Genomic DNA, 20,493 nt, shown 5'->3' on the forward strand with positions numbered 1-20,493 from the left:
GTTATCTTCTGATCTTCAGCAGGCTGCTCTTCTTTGAGGGATTCTAGGCTCCAGCATTGATCTGAAGGATGGCTGTAGAGGTTCTCATTTTATCCAAGATTCGAGCTGGAAGCAAGTTCAAGCACACCAATGATAAGGATATGCAACATTCAAACAACCAGTAGTTGTCCAATCAGGGATAAGTACTTGCCAGTAGTTGTCCAATCAGGGACAAGTACTGGTTTTACTACATACTCCCGCGCCCCACCCCCCCCACGCGCCACTCCCAGAAGCATACTCTCTGGCACCAAGGATGTGGGCTGAGACTAGACCGTCCCAGCCCCCTTCCTGGGCCACACACAAAGACTCACTAGTCCGTGAAAGCCACAGTTTTGTCCAGGCAAGTGCATGACAGTTATAAGGACTTTCCTGGCGAGAGGGCAGGAAGAAGGCCAAACTACAATATGGCCAAAGAACAAGCAAAAATCTTATGGCACGCCCATTATCGCTAGGGTGATACAAAGCTATCCCCATTGCACTCCATTGTAAAATGCTGTGTGCAATTCTTTAAAATACAAGAATTGAAAAGGGAAAGAAAGTTTCCCTGTTGTGATTTTCTGAAGTACAGTAGACTAGTTAAGTTGCCCCTTAACATGTGAGCAAAAGACAAGGCAAGTGACGCTGAAGGCTTTACTTCCCTTCAAAAAGTCAGGAAAGGATCAAAAACAGAGCACAAAGAATGGGATTTCATAGTAAACTATGGAGGGAAAGTTGCAAAAAGAAACCTTTCATAATACGCCCTCCCCCCCCCCAAACCCTATTCTACTTTCTTTCCTTTACATGCGCTTTGAAATCACTTATATTTGGAACTCTATAAAACACAACACAATAAAATAAAAAAGCAATCATAATGTACTCTGAGGGGAGTAGGACACCAAGCCACCTGCTGCTATGAGTGGCCTGTTTCTGTGTGTTCATTTAATGCCATCTGGGAGGAGGCAAGCCATTGTGGTGGTGAAGTTTGCGGGGGTGGGGCTATGCCCTTCTTGAGGTGTACCAGTGATAACAGCACGTGGGGCAAGAAGGTGACTTTTATGGACTTAGTTGGAGCTGCTCTTGCAGGGGTTCATTTATTGAGAAATTTAGCGAAGTCGAGACCTAGTCTGCGAATTCTTTCTAGTTCACTTGGAAGCGGACTGTGCCCTTCCTGGGCTAATCATTAGTGAACCTCCCTAGAGTAGAATGCTATGGCCCAGTTAATAAGAACATAGGGATTACTTTCCTCCAGGCTGAAGTATGTATTGGATGTAATAAATTGTCCTAAACATGGTACCTGGTTTATGGCACTGATTCCTACAGCACATCCTTGTGGACACTGCTGATCCTGAGGAAGAAAGCCCTCTCTGCTCAGACACTGCTCAAAGTACACACCCTACTCTGCCCAAGCAGCGCTATAAGGCAATGCTGGTTGTAAGAGGCCACTTTTCTGCTACATGTTCGTGAGGAAGACAAGCGGTGGTCACAATATACAATGGAGCACTTAAGATGTGCTTCCAAGACCAATTGCATGAAGGACAAACCCCTGTGTTGCATGATCTGCTACATTCTTGGTAGCTGGGGTGATCAGGTACTACCTGCATCTCCTAGTTTACAATGGAGTTCACTTCAGTGAATATCGCTGCTGCAGTCAAGCTGGTGGGAGACACTCCTCTGCCGGGATGACTTAGTGTGTCAGGTTCTTCAACCTACCGTGGGCCTCAGATGCGCAGATGACTGATTCCATATCTGCTTCAAACATGCCTGCTGGGAAGATATGATGAAACACTAAAAGCTTGGTTAACTAAGAGTCTGTCTACCCAAGAGTAGCCATCAAAACCCTAAGCTGCCCCTTACTAGTGCACAGGCAAAAAATCATTAATGCTACTATCTGTACGCCTCTTACTGCTTCATGTTGAAAAACTGACCTGTATGTATTAAAATGAACCAACACTGCATTGCAGCGAAGCACTCGCCTACGCAGGAACCTCAGCTGTGGAGTTCATTCAATACCAACTTAGTCTACGATGACTTGTTGCCTGGTGCAATTCAGGCACAGATCGGTGGAGGTTTGGTGGTATAGTCAAACTGATATTAGCACTGGTGATGTAGAGGGAGAGCTGATTATGACATTGGTAATGACTCTAGCTACTCGTTTTCTTGTTGCAAGACTAATGGAACCCCAGGAGACCTGCTCCTTGCAAAGTATGTTTGTGTCTACTGCACAGGAGGGCGGCTCCCTTCAACATGTTTGACACTGCAGCAGAGCAGAAAGCCCCTCCAGACATGTTTGTACGGCTCTTGTGCATAAGGCAACCACTCCCGAACATGATATGTGTGTCTGTCTCTGGAAAAACAAATGTCGTTGATCACCCTTGCAGGTGAACCACTAGCAAACAACATTAGTTACTTCTACCATAGAGGTTAGTTACCCCCTCTTGCCCACCATCCTGTAAAGTGGACGATGCAGTGACACGCCAGGAGTGTCTTGAATTGCCCAATCCTCCAGTTCTTGTGGCTCAAAGATGCTGTGATGCTTCGATGATTAATCCCGTGGTTGCCCCCTATAGCGGCATAGCCACCCTTTCCATCAAAGCAGCGTGGCTAGTCAACAAAGCGCTGCTTGGTGGTGGTCCTTCTAATGGCTGTGCTTGGCCAGTTCTGGGAGGTACGATCTGACGAAGTGAAATTCCAGATTTCTCACAGTGACGGGCAGTTGCCTCCTTTGCATCCCTTACGCTACTGTGGAGGCAGCATTTGTGGGGCACGTGGGTCCTGTAAGTAGCTGTTTCGCACAGCCGAATTAGATTTTGCCTCAATATTATCGGGGTCCACAGGTGAAACGGGGTCCGCATGGTCTCCACGCAGGGCTTTACCAAGGGAATATAGGTGGAGTAAGTTAAGCATATACCAGACTAAGAACACTACAGGCAGAGCAGACATACAGTGAACAGGTTTTTCGATGCAGTACTGTGGAGGAGCTGCATGCACTGCAGAGCCCACTGAAGCCTGTGAATTGCACCACTGCCCTAGTACGATGGGTATCGCTGATTCACGTGGAATCGGGATGGGATAAAACAATGAACTAGTCTCAGCAAGGCACCCACCCTAAAACACATGTTAGTTCACCCTAACTGGCCAAACTCACTAGTATATAATAATGCAGCACTTAAAGCAAGCAGCAAATGGTCACTGTGCCGTCTTGTATATGGCTATCTTGGAGTGAAGGTGTAGTAGTGATATGCTAGTATGCTTTTATACTGCACCAAATCATCTGTAGCATTTTCAGAGCACCTGGGCTTCTCTGTGGAGTGGCATACTATGCCCCCCACCAAGGGTACCCAGCCCTTAGTCTGCCGGAGGAAAGAAAATGATTGAGGGGTATTAGCTGCTACAAACACAGGGAGGGGAAGGAGGAGGTAGGTGGGGATGAAGCAGGGATAGACTGTTTTGTGATAGCATTGGTGCATGTCAGCCCTGTTAGGTGGACCTTCGTTCTATAAAAGGGGAGGAAGTCGATATGTCTCAAAGTGCTGTGATAATTGGGTTGTGTTTCCAAGAGAGATCAGGAATGTTGGATGCATGAATGGCCCAAGTGTGCTCGGACAATCGTGGAAGATTAAACACTTACTTGCCATAGCATCTCTAAGGTTTGTAACCCAGGTATTAATTCTATGACTAAACAACATCTAGAATGTGTGTCTGAAAGGATCAATCAATAAACCTTGTAGATAGTAGATGCACAAATGGCTATCCCTAAGGAGCATGGAGTAAAGTCATGCACTATAATCAATAGACAATATATTCATTGGCTGAATACAACCATAGTAAAACAATGGCGCATAAAGTGTACAGTGCTTGGGTAAATCACTGGTCACCCAGCGTATAAAGTGCAAATGTGCCAATGAATAACTGAGCTGAATTCGCTCTTATCTGAACAAGTGGTAAAACGTGAATAAAGTGCAATAAGCAATATAACACTTTGCAAACGCAAGCATCCCTACTCTGTGTAAAATTCTATGCCATATTTCTTAATTCAATCCTACATTTGTAGAAACCAGAACAAGAGTCCCATTCTGTCTTGGCTTGATCCGATGCAAATGTTGTTGGGAAATCAAAAGGTTAGCAATTCGGTTAATTCTTCAAGTCTGGACCAAATGCAGCACAGTCCAGAGTAGACGTATATAAAGGTGAATCTTGTTGGGAATGAAGTGTTCAAACTGGTATGGTACAAATGAACCAAGCCTGGCACTTTAATGGCCAAGCGCTATTAAGAGTTTATTCTATGTCATGTTGTGCTAGACTTTATTTTGGTTCACGCCGTTACAGGGTGCTGCTAAAAATTAGGTTTATGTCTATGTTCTAACCAGGAAATTGCAAATGTCAGCCTCCGCAGTTCTGTGGGGGGAGTGCAGAGGGGATGGGGCACTGTTTGTATTTCCATCCGCCAATGATCTCTGCCTTAATACAGTAAGACTAAGATCCTCCTCATCGGTACACCAGCTCCCTCCTTTCCTTGAACTCTCTGGCCGCCCACCCTATGCCCTCTTTCTGCTCCTACATGTGAGGCTAAGAACCTCCCAGTCATCTTCAACTCCATACACTCCTTCTTTCCTTAAATCTGACGTCTCAAGCTACCAGCTGCACCTCCTCAGAGGTATCCTGCCCTTCTTCACTTTCCCCCAGAAGCTCACTGTCTCCAGAGCTCTGGTCCTCTCTAGGCTGAACTACTGCAACAGCCTCTTTCTAAATCTTCCTGCCTCTACTCTCCATCCCCTACAGCTCATCCAGAACAGGACTGCGAGACTTGTCCTTGGCCTCAAGCCCAAGGATCGTATCTCTCCAGCGGTGAAATCTCTTCACTGGCTCCCAGTTGCGGCATGGATCAAGTTCAAGATCCTTTGCATTGTCCACAAGGCTTTCTGGGGCCTGGGACCACACTACCTCCAACTCTCTTCATATACCTGCCTTCTCGAGCTCTCTGCTCCTTTACCTCCAACTCTCTGAGGGTCAGTCGCTTTTCCAAGCGAAGAGTTGGGGGCAGATCTCTTTCTTCAGCTGCGGCCTCTCTGAAACTTGAGCAGAACCATCTTCGATTTCGGAATCAATTGAAGACCTTTCTCTTTGCTTCTGCCTTCTCTCCTCCACTCTCTTGCTGATCACCTGCCTGATCCATGCACTAGTCACCCTCTGAATTTGGGCCCCGGCCCCTGCCTGTCCAGAATCCTGCACTACCTCTTGGCTCACCTTCATTTGTGGTCTGTATCTGTAACCCTACAGTCCACTCTCTTGCACTTATTCGCCATCCTTTGGCTGCACTTATGAGTACCTGCACTTTCCACCCGTTGCTGCACTCTTGTTTTTCTCCTCGTCTTGCACTTCTCCACCCCACCCTCGGCACTTCTCCCCTGAGCCCCTTACCTGCTCTTGCGCAAACTCAATGACACAAGGTTCTAGTAAGATGGTTGTTTTGTCCTCCCTTTGATCCCCCTCCTTGTCTTGTCGCGCCTGGAAACACTTGTGTACAGGCGCGTTATAAATGCCATATCATATCATCAGTGTTGGTGTTTTGGGTGCTCTCACTCCAGCTGTCAATCCCACTAAACTCTGTTAAAAGACACATTTTTACTGTGCTTATTAATCTCTCCCGTGCCACTTGCTACAGACATGACTATCATGCCCCAATGATGGTTGCTCGCACAGCAGCAGTGGTCGAAATGAGCGGGAACAGTCAAGAGAGGTGTTCCACTACTTTTATTTTTTACTGTTAACAGTTCCACTTCTTTTTGCAACCATTTTCACCATTCCTGAACTGTTCTATGTGAAGTCAACGCACACTTCTCTACTTTACTACCTGATGGCAGTTACAGCTAAACTGAACAGTCAGCATGGCTGCAACCCTTGAAAAATATGTTGCATGGTGCTCCCTTCCTGCCTTTTACATTCCCTGCCAGGGTCACAGTTCCACTACTGTTTTTGGTATACTTCTAACACTGAACAGCAGGTACACCTTGGAGCCTGCTGGCAGATTTCCTGGGGTTATAACTTGGAAAACCAGGACCAGACATCTCAGAATGTAAAGTCAAAAGCAGGCCTGGACATTTAGCTCCCAAATGGAATGAGGCATGTTGTCATGTATGCAGGAAACTTACTCCACAATGGGACTTTCACTGCACATGCACCGATTCCATCGTCCTCACAACAGGACTTGTGAAGATGGTTGGGCAGTTTGCAGTGACTTGGTGAATGTTGTTCTGTCCTACTGGCCATCTATGGATGTTGATAGATTGTTGGTGCAGGGTGTGACCGAAGGCCCAGCCGATTGTTGTTGAGTGATGTGTTAGTTGGGGCCTGAGCTGGAGGGCATGAGGATGGCCTCTGTATACATTACTTAAGAGTAACTGGAAACTATGAACTTTTGTGTATATATGTACAATAAAGCTTACCCGCGCTTTCCAACCAAGAGGTTCACAGCTAGTCTTTGTCTGGACCCACCAACAACCCAATTCTGTTTACTGCACAGCCCCACGTGTTTTATTTTTTTAATTATTTTTTTTAATGCGGATATCAACCTCTAATGAACCATCTCTGTTCTAACCACATGGGTTGCTGGTGAAGCTATTATGATTAACAGGCACATTGGCCATCAAGCTACTACTGTTATATAGGACAAAAATGATCCCATGTATGTTGTATGGAGTAGAGGCATGGGGAGATAAAGGGCCTGATTCACAGAGCGTTTTCCTATGGGATTGTGCCATTATTGAACACTTCTCTGAATCAGGCACAACATTTTGTCACGTCTAAACTACTTGGAATCAAAAATACTACGGTTGTTGTTCAGGATGCAGTGTAATTTGTCTATTGAATACCTCAGACTTAAGTTTCAACAGAAAGGTATTGCAGTTACCTGCAAATATAGAATGGCCATGTGTTATGGAAAAACCTTGACAATGCCACCATTTTAGTAGAAGTCCTTAAAGCCTTTAAACAGCTGGACCACCACGATCGCTTTGGCACCCTAAGTAAACTTATGCAAGTAAACGCTTATTTGGCTATGCGGCATTGAACATCAGTGTTCCAAAACTTCCATCTTAATGCCCAAATCATAGATAAAAGAACAACTAGGCACATAGGTTATGAGGCCGACCTGACACAGTTGGCAACTAAGACTAACTGTGGCATGTTCATCAACTACTTGATGAACTGTGAACAGATCCACAGTTAGATCAAGGCCTTCCCCGATAGTTTGTTATCCGCCAATACCTATTGTTGAAATTCAGTGTCAGTACCCTACTCGAGGTAAAGGGGCCTGAACTGAATCTGAAGAGAGAAGCGTGACTATGTCGCCTGTGTGGATCTATAAAACACACTTTAATTCACTGTGAGAGCTTACATGAAGTACGAAGCAAATACCTCAAGCCATTGACAACAAGTTACAATGTGATGAAACAGAATTAATATGGGACATGCTAATGGAAGGTAACAATCCAAACTTTATACACCACATGGTAAATGGTTATCTTCAATGTATGGAAATTCTTGACATATTGGGCCTCATTACACGGTAGGCGGAGAACCATGGCGCAATTAGCACCATGGTTCATGCCGGTAAAATACCGGCGCCGCCTTGGTGGAAAGGGGAATTACCGCCCCATTCCAAGGTTGGCGGGGCGGTAATTCCTCCTTCCCCTTTCCCCCTTCCACCATTGCCCTTCCCCATTCCCATTTTTGCCCCATAAGGCATAATGGGAATGGGGAAGGCGCTAATTACGGCACCGCAAATTGCGGTACCGTAATTAGCTCTCTGGGTCCCTTTGCGGGTTGGTTTTTAACGCCTGCAAAAAGCAGGCGTTAAAATCACCAACCCGCAAAGGGACCTCGTAGTAAGGCGGTAAGGATGTACCGGTAAAATACCGGTACCGGTAAACCCTTACCGCCTACCGTGTAATGAGGCCCATTGTGTTAGTTTTATTGTAAATAGACTATTTATTAATGATTGGTTTTATATGGAAGGTGATGTGTCTGTTTAAAGCCGATTCGGCTATATGTATTAAATAAAAAATATAAAATAAAGCTTATCTGGGCTTTCCAATCAAGAGGCTCACTGCCAGTCTTTGTCTCGACCCGCCAACAACCAACTTCTGTTTAATGCACAGCCCCACGTGTTTTTTTTTTGTGCGGATATCAACCTCTAATGAAAGATCTCTGTACTAACCACACCTTCACAGGTTGCAGTTGAAGCTATTATGATTAACAGGCACAAAGGCCATTAAGCCACCCATGGACTTTGGAATGGCACTTGTGTGCAGGAGGCTGATTGTCTATCTTCTTGGCATGCCAGAGGTGCAACACCTGGTGGAGGAGGTAAGAGCCACAGGAGCAACCGCAGCCAGGGGGAAATTTGCTGACTGAAAAGGGGAACTGAAACACAGGAGGTGGTTTAGACAGAATGATATGAAGCATGTGCATTTTACTGAGGAATAAGCTTCGTAGTATGCACCAGATACATGATCCACAAAGATGCAGAATATTGACACAACCATTTATGTCCATACTTTATCCTTGCAATATTTTTTCAAGGAACAATGGAAAAAATGCAGAAAATTGTTTTCAGATTATGACATTTTGATGACAAAATACAAAAATGTAATCGAAAACAAGGTCCTGGGAACTGGGCACTCAAGATTAATTTTGTTAGGTGAAGAAGCAAGGACGCACATTATTGAGCAATTTAAAATATATCAAACGCAAAAAATCCGATCTGATATTAGACTGGTGGAAGCAGGTAAACCTCAAATTAGCTTTTATTTATACATTTTTTTTTTAACAGTTATCTATGTGGGTAAGCAACAGCAGGATGACTATCTGGGAGTACGTACACGATTGTAGACTCTTCATGAGCGATCACGGCTGGTACTGATGTAGGATAAGAAGTGAGGTGGTTAAATTGGGTATCCAGGACTGGTTAAATGGTTAGGGGAAACCATTTTCATTGGGAACGAGGAAGAAGATGAGAAATTAAGTCCCCTTTTTTAAAAACATGAAAGTGGTTGCACAAGGGTTTCTAGTTAAAGGGGGGATACTTCAAAAAGACACTGGGGATGCTTTAGGCCTCACAACTCCTGTCATTCAATATACACACAAAAGCACCAGGCTAATATGTGACGCAAGTCATCATACAAGAATTAGAAGGTTCACGAAAGTGCACCTGTAACATTTCAGGAATAGTGTTAAAAGCCAGTGCACTGTGGGGTGACAGGCTATCGAAGGAGTTTTCTGTTTGCTTCTGGGGTATGCTTTTTAAATGCTGTTGAGAGAAGGCACTATGAGCCTAATTCACAAGAAGGGGGCATACGCCAGTCTGATTATGCTATTAAATATGGACTGCAAATGATTGGTTAAACTTGTGGCAAACAGCTCTAAGATGTAGCCTATACGGACCCAAAGGAGTGATGTATCTGAAAGTCAAATCTATGATGGTGTAATTAAGCCTCCTAGGAAGAGTGAGGGGTCATCATTGCAGGTGTATGAGCCACCCTTAAGTTATTGTGCCAGGTGAAGTCGAGGGCTATAAGTTGGAGAAAGATAATTATCCCAACAAAGGTTTTGTTTTATGATATGTAAAGATAGTGTTCAAGAGAATTCATGCCTAGGAAACGTGGAACGGTGGTCATGGGAAATAAGTGCCTGCTCTGAAGACCCTTTTTTTAAATAGACCTTTTGTGCATTTATTATTATTATGGTATTCATTGAGCGCTGACCTAGGTTCGAGAAGCAATGGAGTGCCTTAAAGAGATATACAACAATACAGATACACAAAAGAGTGCTTTACAGAAGTATGCAATAATACAGATATACAGCGGGGGGTGGAATAAAGAGGGGCACAGGGGGGTGGATACAGCTGTACGCGGTGGCAGTGAGGAGAGGAGGAGATGGCTTCTAGCGAATCAGGTGGCGCTTGAGTGATGCAGCAATGGCCTAGGTGTTGAGGAGGAGAGACTCCTTGAAGAGGTGGGTCTTGAGCTCTTTTCTGAATTCTAGAAGTGTGCAGGCGAGTCTGATGCTGACGGAGAGCAGGGTCCATAATCTTGGGGCGTAGTCAAAGAAGACTAGTTTTCTGCTCCTTTCTTTTTGCAGCAGCGAATTCCAAGTCTGCAGATGTCCTGGCTTCTGGTAATGCGCTGTTTGCCGGAGATGCTGAGTTTTTCCGTGAAGTAGCTGGGTGACCTGAGGTCAACTGTCTTATAGATGATGCAGTAAGACTTGAAGGTGATTTGTGCGTGCAGTGGGAGCCAGTGAAGATCGATGAGGGCCGGGGTAATGTGGTGCTATCTGCGTAGACCTTCAATGAGGCGTTCGGCCACGTGCAGAACACTTCTCAGGGGCACAAGGGAGGACGACAGGAGGTCTTCGAGGAGGGCATTGCCCCCATCCAGGTGGGGTAGGACCAGTGCTTGAACGATGGATCTAAAAATGTCTGGAGGGAGGAAGGGCTTGACTTTCTGCAGGAGGGAGAGCTGATACCAAGCTGCCTGAGTTTTCTTAGCTATGTGTGTCCTTTTTTTAAAAAATTAGTTTATTTTAAATCAAAGCAGGTTGACAATTACATATAACATGAACAGTAACTTAGGCATGCTGATCCCCCGGCCTCCCCTGCCCCAAGTTGTCCCCACCTTCCTTTTGGTCGTGTGCTGGAATTGTCCCCCTTGGGTCGATCGTTTACCTCTCTTGCTCTGTGGGTCAATTTCAGGGTTTTCGTGCCCCCTCAGGGACTATCAGGCCTTGATAGGTTTGTAGGTCAGGGCGGGAAAACATTGGTCATATTCTAGTACCGAGGCCCAAATGTTCTGGAATCGGTGAAGAACCCCTGCTTTTGCCGCAGTCACTTTTTCTGTGATCAATATGTCCCATAGCTTTGCCCACCAATGGGCCATGAGGGGTCCGTCTCGGGACTTCCAATTTTGGGCTTGCACCGTTTTCCCAGCTAGCAGGCATTGGGTCAGCAGTTTCGCTCTGTTCCCAGAGCGTGGGTAGACCGCGGGGATCTGGACTCCCAACAGGACTGGTTCTGGTTCTAGCGGGATCGTTGTCCCGGTGATTTGTGTGATGGTTCCCAGACAGAGTTTCCAGAATTGCTGGATTTTCTGACATGTCCACCACATATGGAAGAAGGAGCCTGGGTGGCCACAACCTCTCCAACAAGCATAGTCTACCTGGGGGTTCATGTGATGGAGTCTAAGGGGCGGGTAGTACCAGCGTACCATTATTTTGTATGCACTTTCCCTGTTGGTGACGCAGGTGGATGAGGCGTGTGCTCGGGTCCAGATGTCCACCCAGGTCTGGTCCTCCATCGGGTGTCCCAGGTCAGCCTCCCGTTGGGCCATGCAGCGGGTTCTTGTTATCAGGAAGTCGCCCAGGAAGCGCCTATATCGGGTAGATACCCTGCCTCGAGTCGGGGGGTCCTTGAGTGTTCGCTCCAGAGCGGTGAGAGGTCGAGTTGCCGCCTGTCGAGTTTGGGGGTGCGAGCTCCAGTATATAAGTATATCTGTCTCTTTCCAGGAGCTGGAACTTTCTTTACATTGCTCAAATGTGAGGGGCCTCTCTCCCGCATATAGCTGATCCATGGTCTCCAGTGCGAGGGTTCCATCCGGGTGCAAAAGCTGGGTTAAGGAAGATCAGGGATTGTGGGCTCGGACCCCTCGGGACACCCTTTCGTCTTAGTGCCCAGTCCCAGGAGCTTCGGGTATGTTTGGTTGCTAGAAGAAGGTCTCCCCAGTGAGTTCTGAGGGAGGGTGGGATGTGTGGCAGGAATCGCAGAGGTAGGGGAATCTGTGATTGCTCCAATTCCACCCATCTAGGGCGGTTTGTGATTTGCCATGCATGGACCTGTGCTAATTGGGCTGCCACTCTGTAGGCCTGTAGATCCGGGACCCCCAGCCCTCCCAGTTTGGAGCCCCCTGGAAGTGTTTTGTAGGGGATTCTCGCTTTTTTACCTTTCCAGATGAATTTCAGCATCTTCCTTTGTAGGTCTCGGAGGGTTGGCGTGGGGATCGCTACCGGGAGGGAGGAGCAGGCCTAGAGAAACCTCGGAAGGAGGTTCATCTTGCAAGCTGTTATGCGCCCCATTAGCGAGATCGCCTGGGTCGCCCAACGCTTCAGGTCTCCCTCTAGTTCTTTGAACAGCCGGCTTTGTACGTGTCTTTTGGGTTTGCCAGGATGTAAACTCCCAGGTAGGGGATTGCCCTTTTTTTCCACGTAATTGGGCACATCTTGGCCAGTGTCTCTTTCTTCCGGGGGTAGGCCGATCCTTAGGGCTGTCGACTTGGTAAAGTTTACTGAAAAGCCGGACATCTCTCCATAGCTGGCTATTTCTATTAGGGCGTGTTTCAGAGATGAATGGGCTTCCAAAAATCGTGAGCAGGACATCATCGGCGTATAGAGCGATTTTTGTGTTGCGATGGGCCGACCTGCGGGCCTTTGATCTGGTTGATTAGCCTAATTCTTTGGGCAAAGGGCTCCATCGTGAATGCGAAAAGCAGGGGTGGCAGCGGGCAACCTTGTCTAGTTCCATAGGACAGAGGAGGATTGGGGCTGAGATAGATCCATTAATCCTCAGAAGAGTCTTTGGTCCTTCGTAGTTAGCCAATACCATTGTCTGGAATGCTGTCCCAAAGCCAAAGGCCCCGAGGGTGTGTCTCATGAACGACCAGTCCACCCTGTCGAATGCCTTGGTTGCATCTAGAGCCATTAAGACTAGTTTCTGGGAGTTTCGTGCTGCGAGGTCCACTAGATTTAAGGTTCTACGGATACTACTTCCTGCTGTTCGGTGTAGGATGAAGCCAGCCTGGTCTGGCTGGATGATCTCTGGTAGGACGCGGCCCAGGCGATTCGCCAAAATTTTAGAGTATAGGTTTGCGTCTATATTCAACAGTGCTATTGGTCTGTATGAGGTCAGGTCTCTCGGATCTTTCCCCGGCTTGGGCAGGAGAATGGTGGTTGATTCCTGCGTCGAGGGGGTCACCGATCCAGTCTCCCTGAAGGAATTAAAGAGTGTTGCCAGGGGGGTACCAGCTGGGGTCTGAATACCTTGTAGAACCTGGCCGTGAATCCATCCGGGCCCGGCGCTCGAGGTTTGAGTGACTTAATAGCATACTCTATCTCTTCCCCCGTGATCGGTGCCTCCAGCTTCTCTCTCGCCGTGTCGAAGAGGCGGGGCAGCGCTGCACTTTGTAGATATTCCCTTTGTTTCGTCTGGTCTCGTGGGGTACCTGTCATAACCTGGGTCCAGTGGTCCACCGCCAGTTGATTTTTGTTTTGCATTCTGAGTATAGAATGACTCCTTGGGAGTCGCGCAGCCCAGAGAACGTATTAGTTGGTTTTAGTTTGTCCAGTTTGGCTACCAGGATTTTATTTGCCTTGTTGTTCTTCGCGTAATATGATTGTTTAGCTTTAGCCAGGAGTATTGCGGTTTGCTCCGCATAGTGGGCTTCCAATTTTTTCCTGGCTGTGCGTATGGCTCGTTGTGTCCTGGGAGACCAGCCTTTTTTCTTATGGGCTTCCTCTGCTGCTCTCAGGTCTTCCTCTAGGGCTATCTGGATCTGCCGCCTGGATCGGTGATAGGCCGCTCCTTGTTCAATCAAGGCGGCTCTGATCACTGCCTTCATGGCTTCCCAGTTATTTGCCACAGAGGTATCTGAGGTTGGATTCTCCTCGAAGAAGTTCTTGATCACAGTTGCGATCTTGTCCCTTGTTGACATATCATTGAGGATTGGGTCATATAGCGACCATCTGCGTGGAGCATTGACTCTGGGGTTTTGTGCCCGGATCTCCAGGATTACTGGGGTGTGGTCGGATAGGGCTTTTGTGCCGATGGCTAACTCCTTGACGAAGGCGAGCGTTTGGGGGGAAGCCAGGAGGAGATTGATCCTCGAGAAAGTTCGGTGGATGTAAGAGTAATAGGAAAAGTCTTTTTTGGTGGGGTGAAGCACCCGCCATGTGTCTACCACGTCCAGGGATCTGAACAGATGTAGGAGGCTCAGCGCCTGGGTGAAGTCGCTCGGAGTCGGGGGGGTGGGATCTGTCCCTCATAGGGTCTGGTACTCCGTTAAAGTCCCCTTCGATTATTGTTTGGCCCTCTACAAAGCTTGAGAGGGAGGCACCCAATGAATCGTAAAATGTCAGTTGTCCAGTGTTGGGGGCATACACTGAGATGAAGGTGTATAGGTCTCCTAGCAGGAGGCATTTGACTGCTACGAATCTGCCTTCCAGGCATGTTTTCGTTTCCAGGACCTGGGAGTTTAGGTCCTTCCCCAAAAAACTGGAGTGGATACAGCCGGGAGCAGAGCCGGCCCACGTCTGCAGGTAGCAGGTGGGTCTCCTGGAGCATGGCCACCGCCGCCTCTTCATCCTGGAGTTTCAGCAGGATTTTTTTTTCGTTTGGTGGGAGAGTACAGCCCATTGACGTTTAGGGAGAGGAGTCTTAGGGTTTGGTGATCTGAGGTCGGGTCCCTCTCAGTCATTTTGCCCGGGGGGGGGGGAGTTGAAAGCGGGTGGGTCAGTCGCCATTGTTGGTGTGCGCTAAGAGTGTGTCATCCTGCACTTGGAGTTTTAACAAGTGTCCCCAACAGGAGGCCGTAACTTTAACTAGCAGGTGGCCCAACATTGTGTGTGTGGACGGACCCTTGGCCAACTGGGCCATCTTGAGGATTGAAGTGTTGTGCAACGTGGGTTTCCAGGAAATCGGTGTTGCTACTTTCCTTGGAATGGGCAAGAGCCGTGGGTACGTTCCGCCACCGCCCTTGCCGGGGTATCTTCATTTAGCAGTAAGATGATGGTTACTTGTGCAGCCGGGCCAGGCGGTCGGGAGGTAGGTGTGATTTGGGTCCCTAGGGCGCAAGCTTGCCCTTAGTTATCTCATCCTGTTGTTCCGTTGTACCTTTTGACCACGATGACCGCCTCGGCTTTGGGGAGGGGGGCCGCTCCGGGTCCTCAGTTATCTCTGGGCTTGGCGAGGAGGTCTCCCTGGGTGAGTTTGGATGCATGATTTTGTTTGCGTCCTCTATATGACTGATTCGTCGTACCGTGCCTTTGTAGGAGAATGACAAGGTCATTGGGAATAGACATCTATAACACACCTGTTGGTCCTGGAGAAAAAGTGCCAGAGGTCGGAGAGCTCTTCTTTTTTGGAGGGTAAGTATTGAGAGATATTGGTAGATCTAAAGCGGAGTGCCCTGAAAAGAGATTTTTGTCCCTAGTGCGGCTGACGGCTGAGATGGCCTCTTTAGTAGTGAAGAAATGGACCCTGGTAATGACATCTGGGGGGAGGTCTGAGTCCACTCCCCGGCGCGGGCGCAGTTTGTGGGTGCGGTCCAGGAGAAGCTGGGAATGGTCCAGATCCGAGAGCAAGGCCTGGAAGAAGTTCCCTACGTATTCCACCAGGTTTTTATCGGGAACCGGGGATGGAACGCCTCGGATCCGGAGATTGTTGCGACGCGCTCTATTTTCGAGGTCCTCTTGTTTGAACTCCAGGATCTCATTCTTGTCTTGTAGGGCTCTAAAAGCGCGCTGGACTTCCCCCCAATGTGGCTGTGTGATCTTGCGAGCGATCTTCGATCTCTCCCAGTCTCTGCTCCACCTCCGTCAACCTTAGGTCCGTCTGTTCTACTTTGGTAGTGAGTTGTGACAGGCAGGAGCGAAGTTCAGTCTTGATATCCGCCATGAAAGCCACCAGGTCTTTTTTGGTAGCAAGGGCTTCACTCTCTTCTTGGTGTTTCTGCGGGGTAAGTTTAGGAGGGTCCTGTTTTTTCCCCTTGTCTGCTGTTGTGAACATAGTGGTAATGTCTGAGTTTTTACTGGCTTTTGTTAGTTTAGACATGCTAGCTGTGCAGGGCGGCCACGCCAGGAAGGATTGGTGGAAGAAGACTCGTGGAGGAACAATCACAGCGAGAACTCTGAAGAAGTGGCTTTTGTGATCTGAGTGCGTTATTGGGCTGGGCAGTTGAATACCTCCAATGGTCACCCTTGTGACGCTCCTCCGGCATTGGGGAAAGGGCTGGGGGCCAGCTTTGTTAACCGGAGTTGGACCGAGTTGCTGAATGGTAATGTGGGCCGGGGCGCCCCAGGAAGCTTTCGGGGGGTGAGAGGTCTTGTAGCGTTGGGCATCGGCTGGTAGGAACCTTCATCTGCTATGTTGGTTGGAGCAAGCGTGGGTTTGTTGTAGGCGTGATTTGATTTTCGGGTGAAGAGGGGGACCCCACCAGTGCCGAGTCAATATGGCACCAGCAGTGTATATCCTTTCCCTGGGGTGGTGCCTCAATGCCACCTGCGAACCAAAGGGGGAGACCTCTGGTGGTGACGGGGCCAGCTTCTGGGCAGATGCCAACAATCTGCTGCGTTGGGGAGGGTGGCAATGCTGGTATTTAGTGGCTGTGAGGCCCGTACCTGGACCACCGGCCGATCCTATAAATGGGGCAAGTCCTCGTGATCTGTTGGCGGTCCATGGGAGTGGGGCCAATGTTGAGCCCTCAATAGCAGTGTCCAGCAGTGCGGAGGGTGTTCAGGCCGGTGTTTCCAGGCGGTAGAGAATGGTTGGCCCGAAGGGGGCTCCGCACTGGTACCTCCTTGGGATATCCTCTGTTGTCGGGGTCTCAGGCTGTAGCCCGTTTGCGTGTTGAAGTTGGGCAGGGGGTCCCCACTGCACCCCGTGCTCCTGGAGTTGTTTCGGCTTGCCATGTTTACCTCGCGCCGCCTGCTCCTGTTCATGTTGTAAGAGCGGGGGATCCCGGCTGTAGTCTCGCCGCCGCTCCAGCCGTTGCACCCTACGCTCGGGCACCGCTGCAGGTTCTCCTGTTCAGGGCGCTGCCCCCCCCCCCCCTTCCCTAGCCTGGGCCACCCTCCGAGGCTGGCACCGGAGGCGCTCACACGATGCAGGATGTTAGACCGCCTCTCTTCTCTGGGCTGTCAGGTCTTCTAGCTTGATTATTACAGTGGGGTCCGCTCCCCTTCCTAGGATCCTCCGTGTCCGCCATCTTGGTTTTCGGGCCGGCGCTGGATGCTGGTCTTCGAGTGCCGAATTCGGGCATAACGCTCCAGCGTTAGCCTCTGGATTTTGGTCCACTTCTGCTCTGGAGGTTCCGATCACCTTAGCTGGTGTTGGTGGCCTAATTACCACACAGGAATCGCATTTTTACGGCAGCGGCGGGCCGTCCACGGGCGGCTTTAGAGGAGCGACCACATTGGTGGTGCTCCAAGCCACACCCCCAGCTATGTGTGTCTTGAAGGAGAGCCATTTGTTGATGTGGAACCCGAGGAACTTGACTCGGGAGGTGAGCCTGATTGTGAAGGGTTCATGGTTGATAGCCAGGTCTGTATGCCTGGGTGTTCTGTGTTGTTGGTGAGGAGTAGGAATTAGGTATTGGAGGGGTTGACCTTTAAGTATGCACTGGACATCAAGACTGGATTAGTGAGAGGCAGGTTTGAGCCTGTGGCTGTCCTTGATGGAGTCCATCTTGAGGTATAGCTGTGCGAGATCTGTATATTGGTGGATGTGAATGTTGTGTGTGGCTAGGAGGGCTCCCACCGGCTCCATGTATAGATCAAGGATCACTGGGGAGAGGATGGATCCCTCTCGGACTCCACGGGTGACTGTTAGCATTGACGATCTAGCAGAGTCCATCTAAACACACTGCTAGCAGTTGACGAGGTAGGACTTGAACCAGTGTAGGACAAGGTCGCTGATCCCCATGCGCTGATATAGGGTGTCCATGAGCGCCTGGTGGTCTTCTGTGTCAAAAGCGACCAAGTGGTTGAGTAGAACCAGGAGGTAGGGGTGGCCATCATCAAGGATGTTGAGGGCATCCTCGACCACATGTATGGTTGCTGTCCTCATGCTGCATCTGGGTCTGAACCCTGATTGGTAGGTTTGGATGAAATTGTTGGTGCCGTTGCGCAGCTACCACTTTCTCGATGATCTTACCTAGGAAGATGGGTGATGGGGCGATAGTTACCTAGGTTGATGGGATCCAGAGTGGGTTTCTTTAGTAGAGGGAGGATTTGTTCTGTCTTAATGGTTTTGTTAAATCTCTCTACCAATCCGTCTGTTTGGGGTGGTAAACTGAGGTACTTAAGGTGGAAATGTGTACTAATTCCTTGACTTCACCCATGAGTTTGCTCATAAAATGTTATCTCTGATCCGTTAGAATTTGCGTAGGGAAACCAAACCTAGAAAAGAATGGTAATGGGTGTTTAAGATTTTCTGGGTTGTACCTCCGGGTACCGAGAACGTATTTATTACCCACTCTGGAGGTTTCCAACGGTCCAATGATATCAATCCCAATTCAGTAGAAAGGGACTTCTATTATTGGTAAGGGGTTTAGAGAGGCAGGTAAGGTAATATGTGCGCTGGTTTTCTGGCATATTTCACATGTCTGAATGAAGTTCCTTATGTCGGCATGGATACCTGGCCAGTAGAATTTCCCACTGATGTGAGCGTTTTAGATTGTCCTAAGTGTCCCCCTGTCAAAGGAGAATGTGCAATCTCTAGCACGATCCTGCGTTGGGTTTTGGGGATTACTAACTGAGTTTTACTTAGGCCTTCTCTGAAGGTTTCCTTTCCTTTTTTATTTTTCATGACCACATTTTATTAAGTTATACAAATCGACATATTATCAATGACAGTACAGAGCCACCAAATTGCAATATTTTAGTATCATCGGATATTATGATGGCCAAGAATCAGTGGACGCCAGCAGGAACTCTATTGTTTGCCTTCGCGTTACTGCGTTACATTTCTAATAACACAGAGGCAGTTTCAGCAGGAGACATATATATATATATACAGATCAATGGATTGGTCAATATAGAGGGCTGCTCTGTAGCCATCTAGTTAACAGCGGTCTTCTGGACAGCGCGGGAAATCTAGTTGCATAATCCATGAAAGGACCCCAAATGTTCATAGCCTTATTTAAGGTATTAGTTCGAATTGCAGTCACTTTTTCCGCCACCGCAATGTCCCAACACTTGGACCATCATAATGCAACTGAGGGACCATCTGCATTCTTCCACAATCGGGCCATGGCTATTTTTGCTGCAAGGAGTAAATGCGTACACAGACGTGGAATGTGCCCCGAGATTGGTAGAGCCCCCCCACCCGTTTAACCCAGGAGAATAATTCCCGGATCCCAGGGAATGGTAAGTCCCGTGATGTCCTTGAAATGTTTGATCACCTCCCTCTAATATACTTCCGCCTTTGGACAGGCCCATACCATGTGAAATAGGGAGTCGGGGTTAGTGCAGCCTCGCCAGCAACGGTCAGACAGTTTCGGATTTGTTTTATTGACCTCAACTGGCGTTACGTAATATCTAAAACGGAGCTTGTAACCTCCCTCCCTATCCGTCGTACATTGTGAACTCTTGTGCAATCTAGCCCATATTTTGGCCCATTCCTCTATTTCTATTTCCCGACCCAGATCCTTCTCCCATTCAACCATGTACCTTTCTTTTTTCTTGGAGTCAGCCCTGTCCAGGAGGCGGTACAACGCCGAGATTTTACTGCTTTTGGTTGGAGCTGTGAGAGTAACCTCTAGGGCTGTCGGCTCTCTGGCGCATTTCTCACGCACCGCCTTGTGCGACAGCCAGTGCCTTATTTGGGCATAGCGGAATCTCTCCCGCTCTTCTATCCTGAATTTCTCTTTGCATCTTTCAAATGAGATAGGAGATCCCTCCTCCATAAAGTCGCCTACTCTGCGCAGGCCACCTTCCTCCCAAGCCCGAAAACTATTGTTAAAACAGCCCGGTGAGAATTCCGGGTTGTTCCACATAGGCGTGAGGGGGCCAAGTGTGCCCCTTATAGCCCATTTCCTTGCTGCTGCTTTCCAGCTATGGCTAATTGTAAGTGTGGCATTTAGGGGTCCTTTATTTGTTTGCGCTTAAATTTCAGGCAAATGAGGCAGGTCTGCAGGATTACCCGGGCACCAGAACTCCTCAATCTGCGTCCATCTCGGCACATCCTCTTCTTGCACCCAGGAAAACGCATGCGATAGCTGTGCCGCCAGGGTGTATCTAGCTATATCTGGGACTCCCAGCCCGCCCTGGTTCTTGTCTCTCAACATTATTCGTTTAGCAATGCGAGGCCTCCTACCCCCCCAGACAAAACCCTGCAATTTCTTTTGCATATCTACCAGCACTGGGCCCGGGATACGGGTCGGGAGCGCTGAACAAAAATATAGCCATCTGGGAATTATGTTCATTTTTATGGCCGCAATTCTCCCGAACCAGGAAACCTCCCCAGAGGCCCACTTCTTTAAATCCTTCTTACGATCTGCGATAAGTTGTGGAAAGTTCGCAGCATATAGCCGGGTCGGATCTCTAGTGATACGCACCCCCAGATATTCAGTCGCGTCTGTTACCCATGGGATTGGCAACAATCTGCTTAGGAAGGACCTATCTTGCTTGGGGATATTAATAGCCAGAGCGGAA

General features: G+C 48.4%; 1 protein-coding gene across 2 annotated transcripts in view; it reads left to right on the forward strand.

The window, feature by feature from the left end:
* The window catches only part of CYB561D2 (cytochrome b561 family member D2), a 124,760-nt gene that overhangs the window by 32,713 nt on the left and 71,554 nt on the right, over positions 1–20,493 (forward strand). The window contains exon 1 of one of the 2 annotated variants that reach the window (XM_069644055.1): positions 8,280–8,382. The exons of the other annotated variant lie outside the window; for it this stretch is intronic. The gene's annotated coding sequence lies outside the window, so the exon portion shown is untranslated. Of the gene's footprint in view, positions 1–8,279; positions 8,383–20,493 lie in introns of those variants that run through there. 2 annotated transcript variants of the gene reach the window in all.

This window comes from Ambystoma mexicanum, chromosome 2p, assembly GCF_040938575.1.
Source record: "Ambystoma mexicanum isolate Mex_15411 chromosome 2p, UKY_AmexF1_1, whole genome shotgun sequence".
NCBI classification, from domain to species: Eukaryota; Metazoa; Chordata; class Amphibia; order Caudata; family Ambystomatidae; genus Ambystoma; species Ambystoma mexicanum.